This window comes from Erythrolamprus reginae, chromosome 10 (genome assembly GCF_031021105.1).
Source record: "Erythrolamprus reginae isolate rEryReg1 chromosome 10, rEryReg1.hap1, whole genome shotgun sequence".
Classification (NCBI taxonomy): Eukaryota; Metazoa; Chordata; class Lepidosauria; order Squamata; family Dipsadidae; genus Erythrolamprus; species Erythrolamprus reginae.
In genome coordinates, this window is record NC_091959.1 from 19,067,605 (window position 1) to 19,080,386 (window position 12,782).

Genomic DNA, 12,782 nt, shown 5'->3' on the forward strand with positions numbered 1-12,782 from the left:
GGTCGCTGGTATTGTTGTGTGGCAAAAGTTTCTTCTGGTGCCGTTGCTCTGCATGCGATGGCGATGTGGCCTCTCCGGTTGCAACGGCGGCAAGTGGTGTCGCGGAACGGGCATCGATGGCGCTGGTGATTTCCCCGGCAGCCCGCGCAGGGGGCTGGATGAGTAGTTCTAGGGTGTCTCGGTTGGTCTTGCAGGAGGAGGCAGTCGTCCCCGTTGCTAGTTGGCTGGCTGCGGACGTCTGTTCCCATGGCGCTGGGAGACTCGGCGTCGATTTTGGCAATGGTTTCTCGCCTTCCGTGCTCTTTTAATTCTCTTGCCGCTGCGTCGGCTGCTTCCGCGGTTTGCGCTAATTTGATTACGGTTTGTAGAGTCGGCTCATCTTCGGTGAGGAGTTTACTTCTCACTGTGTGGTTCTTCATGCCGAAAATCAAGGCGTCGGTGAGGCGAGCTTCCGGATCTTGAAACTTGCATTGAGCGAGTACCGTTCGAAGCCGCGTTGTGAATTGGCTTATCGACTCGGTTTCTCTCTGAGCCATCATGTGAAATTGATGCCGGTAAACCACGGCTGGTCTGGTTGGTTTAAAATGGCTCGCTAGTTTCTGTTGAAGGACGTCCCACGCTGTGGCTCTTGCTTGTTCTGGTTCGGTGAGAGTTTGGGCAAGTCTACGGATTTCTGCGCCGCAGTAGTTTAGAAAAATAGCCCGTCTGCGATCGGCTCCGGCGTCCTGCATTCCCGCCGCCTCGAGGAATATCTCGAAGGTGGCCATGTACTCGTCCCAAGTCATTTTCTCGGCATCGAAAAGTTCTGGAGCCTGGCCGATCTGGATTTTGTCCATGTTGCACGCGAAGTTCTTCCGTTCGTTCGTCGCCAGTGAAGTAGACCCAGAGACAGGGTTTGAGCAATCGGTACTTTTATTCAGCTCAGAGAATAAGTGACAGCTCAGCAAGGTAAAGTGACAATTCAGCGAGTACCGACTGGCTCTGCAGGGAGAAGCCGCTTCTTTTATACTTTTGCGGTTCCCGCCAAAGCGAGAGCCGGCCGCGTCTGAGCCAATCAGGAGCGACTTCCTGCTTGGGCTCAGACAGCGCTGGAAAAGAGGAACAAACTATTTACAGCGTTACAAGGTAGCCATTTCAGGATACAACAGTGGGGGTGACTTGGAAGAGGGGGGCTTGGCACACAGCCCAGGAAGCCAATCTCCATTATCTTTAGTTGATTCGGATGAGGAAGTGTTAGACACACGCAGGCGCAGAGTTATGCGTAGAAGAGACCAATTGAGGACATATTACAGGAGATAAGAGAGGCCACCTGTGTTTGGGTGGGGCTCCATTAATTAGAGCTGCTGATACAAATAGCAGCGTGTTGGTTTGGCCATTGTGGAAGATTATCTGTTTGCAGTTCTTCAGGACCGTGCCTTGCTGTTTTCTGGACTTTGTTGATTTTTCATGCCTTTGAAACCAAAGCAGAGCAAAGTGTGTGTGTCTCACTTCGTTGGAAGAAGGAGGGCTGTGACGTTTCTTCACAGCTGCTAGCTAAGTACTTAAGGACTAATTAAGGGAATTGTACAGCCTACAAGGTTGTTTTGGGATGAGTGCTCTTTGCAATACAAAAAGGGTGCTTTGTTTCTTTTGAATTTTGTGATAAAGAACATTGTTTTGAATTTTCAAATGTGTGTGTGTCTGAAATTTGTACCCTTGAATTTTCGGGAGACTCTTACCATAGAGCCCGGCAGAACACTTACCGTATTTTTCAGAGTATAAGACGCACTTTAGTTCTTGGGGAGGAAAATGGGGAAAAGAATCTGCTTACCAGGTATTCATCTGGCTAGCGTCCTTAGTCTGGTCAGCTTCAGCACATTATTTTATCCCCTGGTTAGGGCTTTAAAAAAACCTTATTTGGAGAGAGTAACAATGAAAGAGCTTGCAAACCAGTCAGAGCTAGGAACATGGTTAGAACCTGGTTAGGGCTGGAAAGAAACATTTGGAACAAGTTAGAGCAATGGAAAAAAACTGCAAAGACTTAGGGCTTGGAAAATATTATTCACAGACAGTAACAATGAAAGAACCTGCAAGATAAGAGCTGGGAAGATCATTAGCACCTAGTGATTGTGGGGGCAATAGGCTAGCTCTGTTAAAAAGTGCTATTGCTAACATGTTGTAAGCTGCCTTGAGTCTAAGGAGAAGGGCAGCATAAAAATTGAATAAATAATAAATTAAAAAAATAAAGTTAGGCTGGGGGGGGGGGGAAATGCTGCATTCAGGTGTGTCTTATACTCCAAAAAATACAGTAATGTGTTTTGGAGGGCTTTAGTTAAGCGACCCCCAGCTAGCCTTTTGAGCACCCCCAACCTTTGGGGACCAGTTCCATGGATAAAGGTATTTCTGTGGCTTAGAGGGGGCATGGTTTTGCCTGCCGCCTGCATTCCGCTGATTGGACTTCACTTGTTTGGGCAGTGGCATGTTGTGGACAATTGCCAATGAACAGATTGGGGACTGGGGACCCCTGCGTTAGTTAGTTTGACTGCTATGGTGATACCGTGTCATTATGTCCCTCCCAGCATTCATACTGGACCCAAGAATGCAGCTCAGACTCGCTTGATCTATTATGAGCACAGAAGGGGACACACCCACTTCAAACATTGGTTGAATGGGAGTGTTTACTGTGGGTGACTCAGAAAAAACGTTTTCTAATGGGAATGCAATGGGAAATACCCAGATTATAATATTGCCAGGAGCTTTCTTGTCAGGATTCATTAAAAATATTCACATCTGGTAGAAAACTCACTGGAAGAAACCTTAGGGGAGAACGGTAATATCATCCAGGTAGAAACAGGGCCTGACATTATTATATGATTGATTGGCTAATCCTCTGGGTGTTACTTCTGGAGATATTAAGGATAGTCATAGTAATCCCTTAACATCATTCCTATGATATAGAAAAGAAGGCAGGAGAAAAACAATATATGAAAACATTACATAAAACCATGGGATCAAATTATTATTGGATATTAAAGCGATTTCAAAAGAAGGGACTAGATTACAGATTAACAGAGTTGGAAGGGACCTTGTAGGACATCTCATCCAACTCCCCTAGAAGACCCCACACCATTTTTGACAAATGCCAGTTCAGTGTCTTCTTGCAATGATGAAGCTCTCACAACCTCCAAAGGAAACTTCTGTTTCATCGGTTGATTGTTCTCACTGTCAGAAAATTTCTCCTTATTTCTAGATTGAATCTCTCCTTGGTCAGTTTTCATCCATTATTCCTTGTCTGGCCTTCAGTGCCTTGGAAAATAGCTTGACCCCCTCCTCTCTGTGGCAGTCCTTCAGATATTGCAAGACTGCTATCATGTCTCCCCTGGCCCTTCTCTCTTCTCTGCACTTTTTCTAGAGCCTCAACATCTTTTTTTATAGTGTCATGACCAAATCTGGGACTGGAAGGGACCCAGGGAGGTCTTGTAGTCCAACCTCACTGCCCACACCAGGAGTTCTCACACCATGGAAAAGAAATATGATTTTGTTTAACCTTTTCTTGGAAACCTCCATTGATGGAGCACCCACAATTGTAGGAGGCAAACTATTCTTTCAATTAATCATTCTCACCATTGAGAAATTCCTCCTTATTTCCTGATTGGGTTTTCCTCTGATGAGCTTCCACCCATTGCTTCTTGTCCTACCCTCTGGGAGGAGAATAAATTGACATCTTCTTCCCGATGACAGCCCTTCAAGTATTGGAAGATTGCTATCCTGTCTCCCCTCAGCCTCCTTTTCATTCCGGGGTAGGCAAAGTTGGCTCTTGTATGACATGTGGACTTCAACTCCCTGAATTCCTGAGCTAGCATGATTGGCTCAGGAATTCTGGGAGTTGAAGTCCACAAGTCATAGAAGAGCCAACTTTGCCTACCACTGAGCTAAGCCGTTCCTTTAGCTGTTCTTCATAGGATTTAGTCCAGTGATGGCGAACCTATGGCACAGGTGCCACAGGTGGCACAGGGAGCCGTATCTACTGGCACATGAGCTATTGCCTTAGCTCAGCTCCAATGTGCATGGCTTCCATAGAGCCTCCAGGGGGATAAGAGAGAGCATTTTACCCTCCCCTGGTTCCAGGGAGGCTTTTGGAGCCTAGGGAGGGTGAAACACGAGCCTACTGGGCCCATCAGAATTTGGGAAACAGGCCATTTCTGGCCTCCAGAGAGCCTCCAGGGGGCAGGGAAAGCTGTTTTCACCCTCCCCAGGCATTAAATTATGGGTGTGGGCACTCGCACATGTGCAATATTTCCCCCTTATGTTCTTTTGGCACCAGAGGAAAAAAGGTTCACCATCACTGATTTAGTCTCTAGACCAGTGTTGGCAAATCTTTTCAGTACTGAGCACACAAATGCCAGAAACCAGAAGAGCAGCCGCCCGGTGCATGCTGCCTCTGGTTTCTGGCACACGCGTGAACACTGGCCACCTGCTCTTTTGGTTTATAGTGCGCATGTGTGTGTGAAGACCAGCTGGCTGGTGTGCATACATGTGCCAAAACCCGGAAGCAGCATGCACCGGGATGATTTTCTGTTTTCCATCGCGCACAGGAACAGAGGCCAGCTGGTCTTTGCTCATGCAAGCATGCCAGAACTGAACGACCAGGTGGCCAATGAAAAAAAAAAATCAGATTTTTCGCCACTGCGCATGCACATGTGCATTTTGCACGCATGCCTATAAGGAGCGCCCATAAGGCATAAGAGGAATAACTTAGAACGCACCTCTGGAATACAAACTGGATTGTAATGTTCCTGTGTTATATATGTGCATGTAGGTATATGCATAATGTCATTTGAGTGCTGAATGCAACAAAATTTCTTTTTAATGTAAAGTTATTAGCGTACAATAAAATTCTATTCTATTGAATTGATTTAGTGACAATAAAATTCTATTCTATTCTACTCTAGTCTACATTCTATTCTATTCTACATTCCATTATATCGCAAAAAATTGATTTGTTTGATCAGGGATAAAGCAATAAGTACTTTTATAAAACATTGGAAATATTTCAGGGACTTTTTTCCTGAGCAAAGAAAAAAAGTGAAACGATGTGTTCTGAATTTGCAAATTGAATATGGGATAAGAAAATATTTCTGTACAGAAATATAAATTTTAAAGAGAAAGAACGGATAGTTATTGCAATGGAGACGGGCAGTCATTTATTTATTTTTGCTCTCTGACTCTGTTGCTTTTTGCACTTTTTTATCCCCTTTCCCTGAATTTGGCTGTGTATTTTCATTTAACAATTATTTACATATGTAGACTGGGCGGGACTGGTAGAACTCGTGCTCACAAGAGGACCGTGATTGGCTGGAGTCCTCCAGACAGCGGCTTCTCAAAACGCCTTTCAACCAATCACGCTTCTTCTTTCCCAGCGACCGCTTTCTGTATCTCCCCCAAGGCATGTGAAAAATTGATATCATGCGGGCATAGCGAGTTTTAACGGTGGTACGGAAAAAGAAAAAGATGGAAACAAATTGTTTTCCCGCAAAGAAGGCCTCCCACGCAGGGAAGAGTCGTAAAGGAAGGCGAATAACTTTCGCGCATGCGTGAATCCTTTCTTGCGTCATTTGTTCCCTTAAGGAAAAAAGGGAGGAAGGCGCTTTGACGCATGCGCGCGATCATTTCCACTCCGTATCTCTGTCAAGGTCTCTTCGAGCAGCACCCGCCTCCTTCTAAGTTCTGATTGGTCTGCTCTTATCCGGTTTACGGCGTTCTGATTGGCATCAGGTCCCGTCGAGCAAAGTAAGGTGGACCCACCTATCAACATTTGCACGATTGGCCCACCGCCCCTCTCTCCCCTACGTCACCCTTTGATTGGATCCTTGCTGCCTCCGCTCCCGCCCACCACCCTATCCGCCGGGGTCTTCGCGCCCTGACGTCACGAGCAACATCACAACCTCAACCTCTCCCTTACTGTTAAGCAAATATAGTTCCAAATTGGTGGAAAGGGGGAAACTTTCAAAAAGAGAGAGAGGGGAGGGGGAAAAAAAAGTCAGCGAGCAGCTTCCTTGGCCTCTTCAAAAAAAAAAATCCCTCCATCCATCCAGAGTGTTAAATAAGTGACAAAGTCCCGCGGAAGAACACGTACGCGAAAGAGGGCAGTGAGACGTCCTGCTCTGCGAACGGGTGGGGGGATAGAAGGAGGACCGAAAGCAGTTCCGGCCGCGCCGCCTAAAAATAGCGGCCCGCGGGTATCCATGCGCTCCGTGACAGAGTCTCCGGAGGAGGCGGCAGCAGCAGAAGAAGCGGCAGAAAGCAGCGGCGGCGGCGGATGGGTGAGTCTGGCCGCTTTCCCGCGAGGAAAGGGCGGGAGGGAAAGAGGCCGGGCTGCCAAAAAAAAAAAAAAGGGCGAGAGGGGAGGGGGGCTTGCGAAGAGTCCGGGGCCGTCAAATCCCCTCAGGAAGAGGGAGGTGTGTGTGTGAGAGGGAGGGAGGAGGGGAGGGGGGGTTGCTGGCCATTTCCTTCTCCTCAAGTCTTCCCCCTCAACTTAGGAAAGGAGTGAGAGAGCAACGGCCTCGCGTTGGGGGACGGCGGGGAGGGGGGGAATTTCACGGTCGTAAAGCGAGGAGCGAGCCGGCAAGTTCTCCTCCCTCTTCAACTTCGGTTCTTCCGCGGGTGGGGGGGGGGAGGCTGCTGCGATGGAAACCAGCCGCTTGTGTGTGTGTGTGTGTGTGTCGCTTCCCATCCGGATAGATTGGGACAAGAGACGTGTCACGTGGGGATGGCCCCAGACCCGTGTCTTGGAGGGTGTTTGTGTGTGTGTGTGTGTGTGTGTGTGTGTGTGTGTGTGTGTGTGAGGGAAAGAGCCTGCTTTGCACCGACACGGAGAGGTCGTCTCTATTCTTCCCCGCCCCCCCTCAGGAAGGTTAAGGGTCTTATTGGTAAGAGGAATGGCTGGGGGACCAGTGGGGGCATATTTCCAGGGGGATCTGTACCCCCAGCTTTGTAAACAGCTGGGATAGCTTGGGGGGGAGTAGAAAAAAGGAGGTTTTTAAGAGAGCGTGAGAAGATGCTCTGGCTAGATCAGGAGGCAGACGCGTGTCCCGGGGCGTCATCTGAAAGGACTTTGGCGTTGGGGGTTAGGAAGGTTAAGGGTCCTATTGGTAAGAGGGATGGCAGGGGGGCAATGGGGGCATGTTTCCAGGTGGATCTGTATCCGCAGGTTTGTAAACAGCTTGGATAGCTTGGGGCGGGGGTGTAATCGAAAAAAGGTTTTTAAAGGGAGCGTGAGGGGATGCTCTGGCTAGGTTAGGAGGCAGACGAGTGTCCAGGGCATCGTCTGAAGGGACTTTGGAGTTGGGGAGTTAGGAAGGTTTGGGGTCCTATTGGTGAGAGGAATGGCTGGGGGACCAGTGGGGGTATATTTCCAGGTGGATCTGTACCCCCAGGTTTGTAAACAGTTGGGATAGCTGGGGGGGGGGGGTTAATAGAAAAAAGGAGGTTTTTAAGGGAGTGTGAGGGGACTTTGACGTTGGGGGGTTAGGAAGGTTTGGGGTCCTATTGGTAAGAGGAATGGCTGAGAGGGGCAATGGGGGCATATTTCCAGGTGGATCTGTTTTCGCAGGTTTGTAAATAGCTGGGATAGCTTGGGGGAGGGTAATCGAAATGTCTGGATTGAAATATCTGACAATGTGAATGTGTGTGTATTTGATTGATTGATTGGATTTATATGCTGCCCCTTTCTGAGGACTTGGGGCAGCTTACAACATAAGTAGCTAAATCCAATTAATTAAAACTACATAAACTAATCTAAAATCCCCAATTTTGTTTTTTTTTAAAACCAATCATACCCATTTAAGCAACATGGTGTGTGAAGATGCGTGCTTTTTAAAGGTACCTTTTACTGTAAGGTCCACTTACAGCCATTCCTTTCAGGGACCAAAGTTAGGACATCACTTAGAAAAGTGACCGACACAACAGTTTTTTCCCCACACACTTGACAACCATCAAAGCCTCTCTGTGGCCATGTGATTGACATGTCCATACTTTTTTGGACAACTGACTCACAGTTATGACAGTTTATGCCTTTTGCGACCAGCTGCCATGATTCGCTTAATGGAGGTGGTGAGAAAGGTCTTAAAATGGGGCAAAACATACTTAATGGATTTTGCACATTGTGATGTAAATGATAAGGCTCCATTGTGGTTGTAGGTCGAGGATTTATAAGCTTTTGCGACTGGCTGCCAGGATTCACTTAACGAAGATGGCAAGAAAGATCATAAAATGGGGCAAAACTCACTTGAACGGATTGTTAGTTGAGGACTTACTTGTGTTTGATTCTCTATATAAGGCACAGACATGTATTGTTTTTCCCTATTCTGGATTGTAGTTGAATTGACCTGTATTCAGGATTTTTCACACTTTGGGGTTCTATTCTTTTTTTATATGGTTAGCAGAATGTAGAGGGGTTTTCTTGCCCTCTTTCATCCAATTTCTTTTCGCTAGGATCTTTTACGAGATTGGGAAGATCGTTTTCTACATCTCTTTTTTCTTGTTTTACTGTCCAGGACAAGATGTTCAAGGCAGTTTACAAGCATATTAAGATGTCAGAAGCAGGCTTCGGGCTTTAAAAAAAAATTGTGCCATCTTGTTTGATTTTTCAGGGTTTCTTTTTAGGAAGTAGTGAGGTTGGCAAGTAAGACAAATGTGGAGAGAATAAGTTATGTAAATAGCAATCTTCCTAGTATTAGCTCTTTAGGAAAAATGTGGTGGGGGTGGAAGGATGTCTTCTTCTTGGTGTACTCTTGCTCCCTCTCACAGACTGTTAATTCCTCCATATATTTCTCCATATATTCCTCCATATGCTCTCTTGACTATACCCTTATTTTTTCCACCTTATTCCCATCCTCATTTATCTATGAATTTTGAGACAAATCACACACAAAAACTTTGATGACCAAAGACCAGCTTCCATCGATAATGTAAAAAAGGGTATAGAAGTGTAAAGCTACAATATACCATAAAAATGATGGTACAGTTTAGGGAAAGGTCTGTTTTGTGAGAATGGTATATTATTTGGAAGTGATGTACCAACTGTTTTTTTCCCTTTAACTTCTAGAAATTTCTATTTCCAAATAGAACTATTAGATGAGACTGAGTTTGGGATGTTATGAATTCTTAGTTTGCAAGTTTGTGAAATAAGAAGGGAAGCAGTTAAAGGATTAATCAGGAGAATCTTTTTTGAGTTCAGGGCTTAGGCTTTCAAGAGATACTACATTATGGCAGATGTAATGGAAGGGATGTTTTTTCATCAAATAAACAGAGGAGTACATTGCTCTTTTTGTTTTTATTTAAAATTTTGAGCTGGCCTTGACTAGAGTGGCAAACTCTAGCTGGAAATATTTATCCACATTCTGTAACATCAATAGAGATACCTGTTTTGGTCTACTGGGAGAAGACAACCATGGAAACATTTTCTCATGCTTGCTAAACAATTTAATTTTTCAATTTTACTGTCAGTATTTTTTTTTAAAAATCAAGCGAACAATGCTGTACTAAGATTATTATTTTTCTAAAATAAGGCTTGAATTTTCTGCCAGGAAAAAAACCATGACAAAAATTCTTTTTACTTAATTGTAAAACATAGGAGAACCCACGTGTTTATAAATCTATATTAAGTATTTAATGAGTGGCAGTAGGCGTTTTCTTTCAATGGGTGTTGATAGTTTGGTATTGTGTTTCTGGCTTAGTATATAAAAATGGTGTAAAACGTGTAAGCCTTGCCACGGGTGCTGTTTAGCTTACAGGTTTTCCTTGTGAAACACTTAGCTCTAGGAAGTGAATAGTATTTCCCCCCCAGAATTGCAACAATGTCTCTTCCCAGATAATGCTAGTTTTTTCCAAACAAGAGAATTTTGTTTGTTTCCTTTCAATGTGTTCTACTTCAAAATCTAAACAGCCAAAACAATGTGTCTAATATGTGGCAATTTTAAGAATAAAGTTCAACCTTTTGTTGAATAAAAATATAAAACATTTCCAGATTATGGCATTGATAGATACTGGTATATTTTGATTCATCAATTGGTGAGGCATAGGTTGCCATATTTCTTAAGAAAATTTAAAACTGTATTTTATTAGTTAATTGTTTTTAATATGAAGCTTAAAAGAAATGACTGCATTTTTTAAATTAACCAAAATTATTCTCGAATCACATTTTTTCTATGTTGAAAATTATATGATTTCCTTTTACTCATTTTCAGGCTCATTGCTATTTATATCAAAGCTGGAGAAAAACAATTTAATTTAGTATTATGAGCATGCAACAATAGATTCATATTTATTTTAGATTATAGTTATGATGGAATTGCAATATCTAAAGTTTAATAGTAGTAGGATTAACATATATTTGTTGATAGGAATACAGTAATGGGGACACTTATAAGTTTGATAAAGATAACCAGTATTAAAGCAAGTGGCTTGGGGAAGATTATAAAGTGAAAATGCAATGGTTCTAAGTTTAATTTTGCATATCTATTGATGAGTGAAGTATGAGTAAAATAAAAGAATGGCTACCCCATGATCATGAATTATAAAACGTTTCTTGGAAATATCTAACATGAATGTAATTAGATGAGCCCTGCAAGCAAATGTGTTGGACTACTTGGCTTTGACTTTGCAAAGTGGAATTGCTCAGGGTAAAATGGTTATAAGGATACAAATGCTTTGCTTGCTGATTTTGGCTAATGCTTGTTCTGCATTTGAAATAATGTGGGGAAAGGGGGTAGGGAAGAGCAGACAAGTGCATATGGAAATGGAAATAGGTGAGGTGACATGATGAGATATGTTCAATAGCATTTTTAATTTGGATCCGTGTAGCAGGTGGATTAAATATAGAAGGTGGGTGTGATTTTTTTTTTTTTGAGCACTTGAGAGTCTGATCTGCGAGTCATATTTTAACACTGCTTTCATTACTGCTCTCTGTCTGAAACTCTTAACTGTTTAAGAAATTTAGGCTGATGATCTAAGTTCCTTTTTCTCCAGCCAGTCATTTAAGGATTGAAGATTTGTCTTTTCCTTTAGTATAATACTACAGCATTTGGATCTATAGTTTCTGCATTGCTATTGTCCAGTATTTCTGAAAAACTGAACATGATATGTGAATGCTTAAGCATTGTAATTATTATATCATGAAACATAGTATAAAGTTTCATACTTCTTATGCCTGAAACCTTTGAAGATTAATATGTACATAATTTTATTAGTTTATTCTTAATGATTCTATATATCATAGCTATTTGTCAAATGTACAATAGTTTGTCACTGACTATACTTGAGGAAACAAAGGGAGTGTTATCTTGAGTTCCAGAGCTTCCTCACTTTGTGCATATTGTATGTAACAACTGCCTACAATTTTTCCAAATATAGTAAAGTCAAATGTCTTTGGTTATGATGCCATTGGCCAATCTGCTGGGATATTAGGATATTAGCAACCTGCTGTTATGGAAAACTCCTGATTATTAAGTGAGAATTTGTTACAATATGTTGTTTAATTGCAACAAATACTGCTTAACTGCAATTATTAATGCATGCACACTTGCTTCAAAATAATAATTTGAAGTTGGCTTGTTCTCATTAACCAATTAACCAGAATGGATCCAGTTAGGAAGATGTAGAGAACTAATTAATATCATGAATGTTAAAATAGCCAACATGGAAATATGTTGATTACAATTAAAAGATAGGTATACACTACAACTTCAGATAAGAATGACCTTGAGTAAACAATACAGTGGTTTCAACTATCACGTAAATCTAAAATGCAGCTAAACGTTGGTCTTATTACTGAGATCAAGCTGGAAACTGCAAATCGTTTTAATTCCTGCTACTGCAGGTAAAGCTGAAGTGACCTCTATCTCTGGTAGGCCAGCTGCTATTTATGTGGCAGTTGCTTCAAATGAGTTCCTTCAAGAGAGGCCTGAGCTAGCTGATAAAAGCAACAGCAAAAATTGTAACAGTTCCTCCTCCTCTGTTGTTGCTTCTCTCCTTGCAGTCCTCCATTTTCCAGCAAGCTGGAAAATTTCTGGAACCGCAAGACTAATTGTTGCTTCACATGATTTTACTTTTAGTTGAATATGCCTTTATTTATACCTCCATTACAAATTACTCTTAAATAGTTCTCTTTCTAAAAATTTCCATCTTTGTCCAATTTCTTCATTCCTCATGTCCATTCCCTTTGCATTTCTTGTCTTCATATGCTTTTTTCTTGGTGCTGATTGTACTGATAGCAGTTATAATTTATGTCTTCATTATGGCTCAAGTGTATAACAAAATGTCCTGCATTTTTGAAACTTCCACAGCATATGTGCTGAAACTTGAAGACTATGAAGGGGAAGTTAATTTTCCTTATATTATCCTCCCTGTTTTATACTAAATTATGTTTTCGGTCTGATGGCTGGTGTTGACAAAATTGGAGATTAATAAATTTTTAAAAACATGCTATGATTTGGGACTCTTTAGGAAATTATGAATAGTCCATCAAAACTTTAGCAACCGTGTTCTGCTTTAATTTTTTGTTTATGATTCAGCTGATTCAGTAACATGAATATAAACTTCAGTACAAAAGGATAGGAAACTAGCTGGAATTAATTGTATTCCATTAAATATCTACAAATGACAATGTGCTGCCATATGAATAGATGTTCTGCAGTAACTCGAGTGGAAAAGTTTGTCCCTTTATGAAGAGTTGTGGTACTGCTGCATGACCTTTGGGCCTTTGAAAATAAGTATGGGTGTTCCTGGCAGCAGGGAGGAAGAAG

The 12,782-nt window shown here is 42.6% G+C and overlaps 1 protein-coding gene across 4 annotated transcripts in view; it reads left to right on the forward strand.

Annotated features, from left to right (window-relative positions):
* Positions 1-6,129: 6,129 nt before the first annotated feature.
* MEF2A (myocyte enhancer factor 2A) overlaps positions 6,130-12,782 on the forward strand; it is a 94,497-nt gene continuing 87,844 nt past the window's right edge. For 2 of the 4 annotated variants that reach the window (XM_070762581.1, XM_070762577.1), the window contains exon 1: positions 6,133-6,302. The gene's annotated coding sequence lies outside the window, so the exon portion shown is untranslated. Of the gene's footprint in view, positions 6,303-12,782 lie in introns of all 4 variants that reach the window. The other 2 variants (XM_070762579.1, XM_070762578.1) reach the window with 2 other exon arrangements.